The sequence below is a fragment of the Equus asinus genome, chromosome 7, assembly GCF_041296235.1.
Source record: "Equus asinus isolate D_3611 breed Donkey chromosome 7, EquAss-T2T_v2, whole genome shotgun sequence".
In the NCBI taxonomy this organism is placed as follows: domain Eukaryota; kingdom Metazoa; phylum Chordata; class Mammalia; order Perissodactyla; family Equidae; genus Equus; species Equus asinus.
In genome coordinates this window covers 85775540-85786434 of record NC_091796.1, presented here as the reverse complement: position 1 = coordinate 85786434, position 10895 = coordinate 85775540, and the positions used below count along the sequence as shown (strand labels likewise).

The window sequence follows — 10895 nt, the reverse complement described above, 5'->3', positions numbered from 1 at the left end:
TTGGGCTTTTGGGCCACTTACAGTTTGTGTTCTAATTCCTCAGTTCTGCCTTCATAGTTTGAGAGCAACAGTAAGTGAGTGGGCGTGGCCGTGTACCAATAAAACTTTATTTATGGACACTGACGTTTGAATTTCATATCATTTTCACCCATCACAAAATACTCTTCTTTTGATTTTTTTTAACCACTTAAAAACGTAAAAGGCATTCTTAGCTCTCAGGCTGTATAAAAACAGGCAGCAGGGGCTGGCCCAGTGGCACAGCAGTTAAGTTCATACATTCCACTCGGGCAGCCCAGGATTCGCCAGTTTGGATCCCGGGTGTGGACATGGCACCACTTGGCAGGCCATGCTGTGGTAGGCGTCCCACATATAAAGTAGAGGAAGATGGGCATGGATGTTAGCTCAGGGCCAGTCTTCCTCAGCAAAAAGAGGAGGATTGGCAGCAGATGGTAGCTCAGGGCTAATCTTCCTCAAAAAAAAAAAAAAAAACCAGACAGCAGGCAGAATTTCGCCTGCAGGCCAGTTTTCTGTTAGTTTTCACTCAAGTTCCTGTGCTTTTTAATGTTGTTGCCCCCTTTCTTCTCTGTGTGAGGTTGAATAAGTCACTTAGCCTCTCTGGGCCTCAGGTTTTTAAAATACAGAATATTAATTTATTTTCCCCTAAGAAGAATATGCTTTGTATTTGGAGAAATAAAGAATTAGCTGTCAGGAGTTGCTTATGGAAAATGATCAATAAGCACCTTATCAATAGTCGGATATTGATACCAGGGACCATTATCACGTGCATGCATGAATCTTTGGTACTTCCAGCTCCTTTAACCATAATTCAGCCTTTTCAGCTTCAATTTGAAGGATAGCCAGTGTTTTTTCATAGTTCATTTGAGGACCATCAAAATAGTTCAGCAGGGCTTGCCCCGTGACCAAGTGGTTAAGTCCGTGCACTCTGCTTCAGCGGCCCAGGGTTTCACTGGTTCGGATCCTGGGCACAGACATGGCACCACTCATCAGGCCATGCTGAGGCAGCATCCCACGTGCCACAGCTAGAAGGACTCACAACTAAAATATACAACTATGTACTGGGGGGGTTGGGCGAGAAAAAGGAGAGAAAAAAAGTTTGGGCAATACATCTTGATATAGGATGCTTGAAATATTCACAGTGATCTAGGATATAGCCTTCTGGAATTTCTGTCAACTCAGCTTCACCAATGACACATTCGCCAGAGTCTTGCCAGTTGCTACTGGAATTCCCAGTTGACAAAATGTAAAATTTCATTAAATTCAAAATATACCTGTCATAGATCCAGAAGGTTTGATATGTAGAGGAGGATTACATTTCCTCTACCCATGCTGGGTCCTTCTGACCAGGAAAAGGATTAAATTCACATGAGACAGAATAACAGGAGAAAATTAAACAGAGTTTGGAACATGCATATATGGGAGAGAGCCAGGAAAACTGAGTAACTTGCCAAAATGGTGGAAGCTCTCACCTTAAATACCATTCTCAGTTAAAGACAAAGGATGTTGGGGGTGGGGAGAGACAGTTACGAGAGATTACCAGACAAGCACAGTAAACAAGAGTCAGGTTATTACGCAGATTTAAGTCCTTGCCTTCTGCAGTGATAAGAGTTTCTAGAGATAAGATCATCCCCCCTTCTTCTTGGTACAGAGAAGGAGACACCTTTACAGATGGAGATTTCCTTTACAAATGTAAATGTCTCTTTACAAAGAGTTAAATTCTACTTTTGACAGTTTCTCTCACGTCTGCAATTCTTAAAAGTAACCAGCCCCACATAATCCTCGTGCTAAAGAGATGTATCATGGAGTGGTCGATTCCAGTCCCCACAGTCCCCCCTTTGAAACTTTTAAGTTTCACAGTCCTTTGAAACATTAAGAAGTTTTATAGTTCAGAAGCTGAGTGGTAGATTGTTTCATCTCACTGAACACATTTCTTAGTCCTGGTAACAGATCAGTCCAGTTAAATCTATTTTAGAAGCCAGTGGAAAAAGGGCAGGTTCAGTTTTCAATGATTCTGAATGAAAATGATGGAAAAAAATTGAAAATGCTAGTTTGGAGATTTGTAACCAGATATTTCAGGAGAAGAATTCAGGATCCAGTCCAGTTCACAGGTAGAAAAAACCTCAAAGACAATTAACAGAACTAGGATCTAATATTCACAAATGTACTATAGTTATTTTACTGAAACATAATTTTTCTCTCTATACCAAAGAAAGCCAAATTAAGACTAAGTAGTCTGTAAAATAAATTTAGTTTCAGTAAACTTGGCCCAATTATTTACATAAGTGCAGCAAGAATAGCAATTAATCATATAGGCTCTTTTAAATCTGCTTCGCTGGAATTTTTTATGAGGAATCTCTGATTGAACTTTAAAGCCTCTTGAGGCCAGAAAAGCCCAGCCAAGGACTTGCCATCAGACTTTGCCTGCAATACCTACAGATTTGGGTAGACTCCTCTCTTCTTGAGGTCCCCCCAAATATTTTGAAGTTCCTTGCACCTGCCAGATAAGTGACCTTCCTTATTTACCAGGTAAGATTGCTGGAATCTCTGTAAACAAGATACCAGGCCAATATTTCCAAGTGGCTTTATTCCAGAAAGTCAACCTTATTCCTCAAAGGCATTATTGTCATATCTGAGCCTGTATATTTCTCTCAAATATGACATTCCAAAGCCTTGGTAAGGTAACTAATGTTTCCAATTGTGTCTTGTTATAAGGAGAACAGATTCTTATTGAACTTCTGCAAATAACTATATTGGCATGAAATAGCCATACTCACCCACTAAGTTTCCAAATTCTGGAAGGATCAGGTAGGGAGAAAAAGATAAGTGTTTCAGTTCTACTTACAAAGGTATAATTTCACCAAATTGTTTTAAGGCATAGTTAGCATAAGAGAAAAGAGGAAAAGATTTCTGTAAATCTGAGAAAACAAAATATCAAAAAATCAACAATATTTCAAACAAAAGTCATAAAAAATTATAATCATCTTCATCAGTTCAAATGGTCCTGTGTAGTTGATTTTTTATCTTAATCTTCTTTAGCAGTTCTATGGGGTTATCAGTTTCTCCATTAGAATTCTGTAACTGTTTAACCAGTTCAGTTTTATGATCTGAAAGTACCAGAAACCTGCATTCCAGAGTAAGTGTCAGAGTCCTTTCCATGAATCTCTCTGAAGATAAGACATATTTGCAAAAGCAAAAAGCATCAGAGTAAAACAATAACTGTCTGTAAACAACAAAAGATTCAAAAATGGAAAGTGAAAAAGAAAATTGGTTAATTTTGTGACATACAACACCTTAAAATAAAAACCAGAGTTATCCCTGATAACCAGGACAGATCAGAACTTTTGGAGTGTTATAATTGTTTTAAACACTTATGTCAATAACATTTATCCACATGATACGATAGGTCCCTTTGAAACAATGCTTAGTTATCCATTTAACTATAGTGACAATTAAAGATTTTTAGGGAAATCTAGAAGATTAAATAGCTGTAAGACCTTAGCACTTCTGATTAAAGACTTGATAAACAATATAGGAAATTAATTTTGATGAAACATAAAATCCCGTGGGCCGGCCCTGTGGCCAAGTGGTTAAGTTAACACGCTCCACTGTGGCAGCCCAGGGTTTCATCAGTTCAGATCCTGGGCGTGGACATGGCACCACTCATCAGGCCACATTGAGGCAGCGTCCCACATGCCACAACTAGAAGGACCTGCAAATAAGATATACAACTATGTACTGGGTGGGATTTGGGGAGATAAAGCAGAAAAAAAAAAATAAAGATTGGCAACAGTTGTTAGCTCAGGTACCAATCTTTAAAAAAAAAAACTTAAAATCCCTGCCCTTCTGCTAGACTGCTTAAAGAAAATGCTTTGCATAATCTCTTTACTGAGAGCAGACTAAAAGTTAAGGAAAATTATCCTTTGAGAGAAAACCAAATTTTAATTTCTGCACCAGCTTATTTTTATCATTAAAACTCATTTACTTTAATATTAGTCAACTTGACCAGCATAAAACTCCTTTCAGAATTTCTCCTTCACAAACTTCTACGACTTTCTTTTTACCTTCAGAATTTGTCCCATGCTTTCCTTTTTTTCTTCTAGTACTTTAGGACAAATTTATCTTTCTCAACCCAACAAACAAAAATATTTCACTCTTTATACCTTCTTTACTGAAAACATACATTCTACTTTCCTTAGATACAAAGATATTTGCCTTATTAATTTTTAGTAGCTTTAATTATATATATTAATTAGAATTTTAACCCTTACAGACCCTAGTAAAAACTAAAAAGTAAGCAACTATGAACTGTCTTTTATATCAGCATTCTAAACACTTTTCATAATTTCTAGAAACACGCCACTTCACAGTAATAGACCCAAACACTTTTAGCCTTTCTGCAATAAGAAGTCAAAGTAGATAAACTTACGTTTAATAATTAATGTCTACTATCTTATCTTATTTGAAAATGATCTAGATACTCAATGAATTTTTTAATTTAAATTAACCTAGCGAAAGTTCAAAGTTTCAAGTTGCCCAAAAGATTTTGGAAGTTATTTTAAATACACATGCCATAAACTATAATTATTGCTAAAAATTTACCTATAAACTCTTATTTCATTTATATTTAAATCATTTGTTCTCAGTAATGATGTTTTGATTACCCACAAAAACTTTATGAGACATTAGACAAAATTAGCTATCATTTAAAGCTATTATTTTGCTGACAAATTTCTAACAGACATCGTGAGCTTATTTGACTAGTAAACCCAGGCTGCATGTCTGCATCATATTCAAATACCAAGAACTCTGAGGACATGCCTTTTCAATCAAGCCAACAAACAAACTTTCCTTAAACAAAGACTAATCTATATCACGTTAACTTAAAAGACATTGGGTTAATTTCTGTTACATTTAGAATTTATATAAGCACTTACTTTTAGCCAACTAAACAGAGCTCTTAATTTTGGCCATACCATCCAGAGGTAAAAACATCACACACATCCAACATACATATAGACACACACGCAGAGTCTCCACACCTATTGTTTTAAAAAATTACTGCCATGAATCAGGTACAGTAATACAAAGCTCCCTAGTTATGAATCCAAATTTTGTTTTGAGCCTTTTTACTAATATTTGTGGAGAAGACACTCAAGATGCTAGGTTTTTTTGGCAAGGGCATGCTTACGGCCTTTTTTTTTTTTTTTTTTGGCATTTTTTCTTTTTTCCTTCAGTCTTAGGAATTAGTGATGAGCTAGACAGTCCCCAGAGAGTTTGCAAGCTCTTTGAGATAAGGGAAATGAGTGGACCCTCAACCACCTCTAGAGCTGCTTTTCCAGGCTTACAAGGATTTTTTAAGGACAGTTGCTCTTAATTTCCCATAAACTGGGTTGTAACTCAAATGACAGTATAGGTTGACCCACCTATCCAACTACATCATAAAGGCACAGAGAAACCCCTCAAGTTTTCTCCAAGATGGAGTTTCTGGGGCATAATCCATCCAATTGAGTGTTTCCAATTAAAATGCACACTAGGGGGGAGTCTCCGGGGATGCTTGGGGAGTTCCCCACGGCAGTAAAGCCAGTGTCTAACTGACAGCGGGCCAGAGAAAGGGTGCAGAGCCTGACTGTGGGTCCTGCTCAGCCCGGGCACTTAGTCCCTGAGCCAGCATAGGGTGAGGCAGGGAAGCAGGAGGCAAAGGCCTGGAGCTGGCTGGGGGCTGGGGCTCCCAGTGTCTGGGTTGAGAGTTAAGTCCCTGGCAAAAGAGTTTCAAGCTTTCAATTTTACAGAAGGTCCAGGTTCTGCTCTGGTCCAGCCTGAATTTAACCTCAACTTGGTGACAAATGAAATAGACAAAGAAAGGAAAAGAGAAGATCAGGTCTCACCCTCATGGCCTCTTCCTGGGGGTTATCAAGATAAGGGTTACACAACAGTTCCTGTGCCGGGGCACACAACACCAGCAGTACAGTTCACAGAATGAATCACAGGTCTCCTATCCTCATAACTGACTCAGTAAGCACCTAAAATACTGAATGAGTCAGCCACCAAGAGAGGGCACCCCACTTGGGGTCGCCGGGGTGATCAGGCCCTGAAACCAGAGTGGAGGCTCCCAGGGGTGGGGCCTTTGACACTTTAAAGATTCCTTTGTTTCTCAGTTGCCAAGTTCAAAAGGAGCTCAAAATGGCCACTGTAACTTTAAGAGACAAGAAAGAAAAGGGTCTGTTACCTTGAACGTGCCCCCTGAACCTAGGGCAGTGTCCTAGTCATCATTCCTCCTGTGGGGTTCCTATAGCAAGGGGTTATGGGGGCGTCCCCCTGCATGGCATCCCTTGTATATCTTCCCTATTATGCCTGGCAGTAGTAGGTGACTGGTGAATGGTCCCAGAGATAAAAGAAGAATAGAGAAAAACAGTGAAGAATCTTTAGCCAGTCTCCCAAGAAGGGGTTCCCACACTCAACCAAAGGTTAGAGTTTGGTACTTTCCTTGAACCGGAGTCCCAGTTGGGACTTTCCCACAGTTCAGAGTGTGGTCAGGAGCCATAGGGAGGGATACCACTCCAGCCTTAGGAAAAGAAACCTGCCACGGGAATCTTGGAGATTGGCAACCATACTAATGACTTAAGTGGTCCACCCGTGCCCATGTAAAATTTATATATTAGAGATAGGATTAGGAAGGAATGGATTAATTCATTCTTCATCACTCTGAGGCTTAAGGTACTGGTTCTCTTCAGGCTGAATGCCATGATTTGCCCCATTGAGTAGCCATGGGCAGCAAATGTGGATTCATACAGCTGTCCAAGAAGGTCCCCGATGGAGAAGTGAATTTAGATCCATCCTTGAAAAAGAGAAAGACCCAAGGAAGAATAGTGCACTTCCTAGAACTTCAGCTCACAAGCTGGTGAAGCAAGATCCCCGTATGAGCCACCAGAAGAAATGATGTGGGCTTGGTGAACCAAGAAGTTGAAAGAAAGATTTCTTGGGCTCTCAAGGTCAAAGTGCTCCTTTATTCAGAGAATAGCATGGGGACAGGGCTCATGGTCAGTGAAGAGCTGCAGCATGGGGACAGGACCCATGGGCAGGACTTTGTCAATAGGTCTTGGTCTTATAATATTGGATAGGGAAGTATTCCCAGCCAGACATTTTAAAACATACTCAGGCAAAGTTGATACAACAACTTTATATAAAATCAGTTCAAACACTTCAACCTTTATAATCTTAGCAACACTTAGACTTTTACATTTCAGCAATTCAATTGTAACCGGAGTCAGGGTCTTAAAGCTAGTCATTATTTTTTTGCGTGTGTGTTTCCTTTTTAATTTGGCCTTTTCATAGGTACCAATAAAAATTATGATGAGAGCCCTCGCAAATTTTTTTCCCCAATTTAGAAGTTTTCCCAATTTAAATGATCTATCGTCTGGCCACATTGACGAGTAGGATCTTAACAGCGACTCAACCAATAAGCTTAACCATGGATACAAGGAGCATCCCCAAAAGAGATCCAGAAAGTTCATTCCCAAAAATAGTCTAAGAAAGTCAAGCAATGAAGGTTGAAATGACAAAGGCCCCTTATGAAAGCAATTGGGACCCCCTTATGACAAACTCCTCTGAGAGCTAACACAGCCAGACAAAGAGAGTGTCCCGGAACCCCAGTCTACTTAACTGGCTGCCAAGATGCGTGCGGGTACATGCATCCTCCAGATGGCAGAGACCAGAAAGGTCACAAAGCCACAGCTCTCAAGACATAGAACAAGACAAAAGGCCCAGAAAACAGGCTTATAGAGATGCCTGTGTCTTATGACAAACAACAAAAAAAGACAGAGACAAGGAAAAGTACTATCTCTGGGAGGAAAAGGATCTACAACCAATGAGTACTCTACCAAATCCTAGAGTCGCTGAGTCCAAGAAGCTAGCCTCACCAAAATTTTCTTCTGCTGATCTAAATTTAGAAAAGCAAAAAAATTCACCACTCTTGTTTCCATTGCACCCTGCAGGCAGAGATCCGGGAGACTGATGTGTTAAGAACTCTTACCTCTTGCCAGTTCTCATCAGGGGTCCAGGATCTCTCAGCTGCACCAGTCCAGGAGTGAGCAGCGTCCAACCAGTGAAATTTTATCCCACTCTTGTTGCCAAACTGTAGGGGAGGAAGCCATTTCCTCTACCCACACTGGGTCCGTCTGGCTGGACATCAAATTAAATTCACATGAGAGGGTGCCAGCCCCATAGCCCAGCAGTTAAGTTCACATACTCTGCTTTGGCGGCCCAGGGTTTCACCAGTTCGCATCCTGGGCTTGGACATGACACCATTCATCAGGCCATGCTGAGGCGGCAACCCACATGCCACAGCTAGAAGGACCCACAACTATATACCAGGGGGCTTTGGGGAGAAAAAGGAAAAATTTTAAAAATGTTTAAAAAAATTCACATGAGATAGAATAACAGGAGAAAATTAAACAAAGGTTTATAACATGTATACATGGGAGAGACCCAGGAAAACTGAGTAACTCACCAAAATGGCAGAAGCTCTCACCTTAAATACCATCTTCAGCTAAAGACAAAAGAGGATGTTGGGGATGGGGGGGGGGGTAAGTTATGGGAGATTACCAGACAAGCACAGTAAATGAGTCAGGTTATTATGCAGATTTAAGTCCTTGCCTTCTGCAGTGATAAGAGTTTCTAGAGATAAGGTCATTCTCCTCCTTCCTGGTACAGAGAGGGAGACACCCTTACAGATGGAGATTTCCTTTACAAATGTAAATGTCTCTTAATGAAAGGTTAAATTCTACTTTTGAGAGTTTCTCTCATGTCTGCAATTCTTAAAAGTAACTAGCCCAAAATAACCCTCATGCCAAAGAGATGTATCTTGGGGTGGCCAATTCCAGTCCCCCACAGATGATAAAGTCTTTCCCCATGGTCTCCACTGTGTCACACAGGAGTGACAGTCTTCGGAAAACCACAGGTGAGAAAGCCCCCGAATCCCAGGCAAGTGCCAAGGCGGCCAGACACAGAGGCCACCGCAGTGACCAAAGCCCAACGCAATAGACTCATGGCCGCTGTGGCCACTACTGTCAATAGAAGAACCCGGAGAGTAAGGGAGCCGAGAGAGACAACTTACCAACGTGGCACAGCGGAAGGTGGCCTTGTTGATTCTCAGTGCTTTTTTTAAAAAATTAAATAATTTATTTATTTTTCAGTTTTATTGAGATATAATTGATGTACAACACTGTGTAAGCTTAAGGTGGACAGCGTAATGACTTGACATACATATATTATGAAATGGTGACCACAGTCATTTTAATTAACATCCGTCTGGGCCTCGTTTCTTTACCAGTCACCCTGGAGCAGCAGATGAGTGTCCTTTAAAAGTAGCTCTTCAGTGAAGATGCGGCCAGACAGCAACTGATGATTTTGTTTTATTGTTTTTACTCTCTTTTATTTGTTTAGGCTTCCAGGTAAAATTTTCATTTAAACAACGAGTTCCCCTCCTATGAATTAGTTTGGGAGATTACTAATTGGTCCAGTGGTTCCAAACCTTTTTCCTGCCTCCTCACTCGTTACTGGCTCAAAACAAACCCATCAGTAACATTTCAAAGGCTAGAGCAGAAAGGCTGTAAGCGTTACTTTCTTCTCTGGTTACAAGACAACCAATGCCTTTGTTATGTCTTGGGCCCTTTCTTCTAGTTGCAAAGTTCCGTTCACTTATTCGTTATGGAAATGTGTTGAGTATCCCTATATGCACAGCACTACACGGGATGTTCTCTAGTAAACAGAACAGACATGATCTCTCCTCTCCGGGGAGCAGTGGAAGATGCGCGCGCAGCGGCCGGAGCGCTGTGATGAAGTAGGGATACAGAGAAAGAGGGAGGGAGAAAGGGACAGTTGGATCCAAATCGATCCCGGCTTCTGTGTTCCGAGAATTGTCCAACTGTTACTCCAGAGGCCCTGCTATCTTGCCTCCCTGACTTCCTTCCGGTGCTTTCTCCAAACACATCCTTCAGTGTCCCGAGCCAGCACCTGTGCCAGAACATTCTTTCCGCTGCTGACCCTTCCCAGCACACAGGGGAGAGGGGAAAGACCTTGGAAATCACACCCTTCTCCCCTGCAGGACCCCAGCTCCCTGCCCCCGCCCCTACCCTTCTCGGAATTGCTCCCTACTCAGCCCCCAGCCACCATCCCCTCTCTGCCCTTATCAGGGTAACCATGTGGGAACCTGGCGACCCTCAGGCCAGCGTTCTGGCCTCAACGCAGTGTTCTGATCTCTGTGGGGAAACAGTATTAAGGCTGACCCCAATCGGTTTCAGTGACCTTTCTGGAGAGAAATGTTGCTGCCAGCGATTGCCAGGGAACACACACAAACACACGTTCTCTGTGGGCCTTCAGCCTAAAATAACCAGAAGTCCTGGCTTTCAGTATTTTATATGGGTTGGGGGGAGGGAGGTTAAAGGGATATCTAATCGTACTCTCTCTTTCCTGAGTGACAACTGTTTTTTTCTCTAGGGCCACCCCTTTCCTTCCTTCTTATTTCTCTACCCACCTCTTTCCCTCGCTCTTCATTCAAGAAAAGTGCTTAGGGGATTGAATTTTGACTTCTTTTCTGAGGGATTTCTCAGCTAGCCCCTGGGAGAGTTTTTACCTCCCTCAGCTTTTTCCACTTGCTGTTGGAATCTGTTTCTCTCTCTTAGATTGAAGGGCCCCTTCCCAGCCTCTCCCTAACATACTTAACCTCCCTTTTATCTCTCTTCCTTTCTTTCTTCCTCACCCAATATGGTAAACACTTAGGGGTATCTTTTAGCCCATGTCTCTCCTTTGTTTGAGAATTTCTCACACACACACACACACACACACACACACACACTTCTGGATGGCCCCTCAGCAGCCAT

At 41.5% G+C, this 10895-nt stretch overlaps 1 pseudogene; it reads right to left on the bottom strand.

The window, feature by feature from the left end:
- Window positions 1-515: 515 nt before the first annotated feature.
- LOC106834821 (NADH dehydrogenase [ubiquinone] 1 beta subcomplex subunit 5, mitochondrial-like) lies at window positions 516-10895 on the bottom strand (annotated as a pseudogene).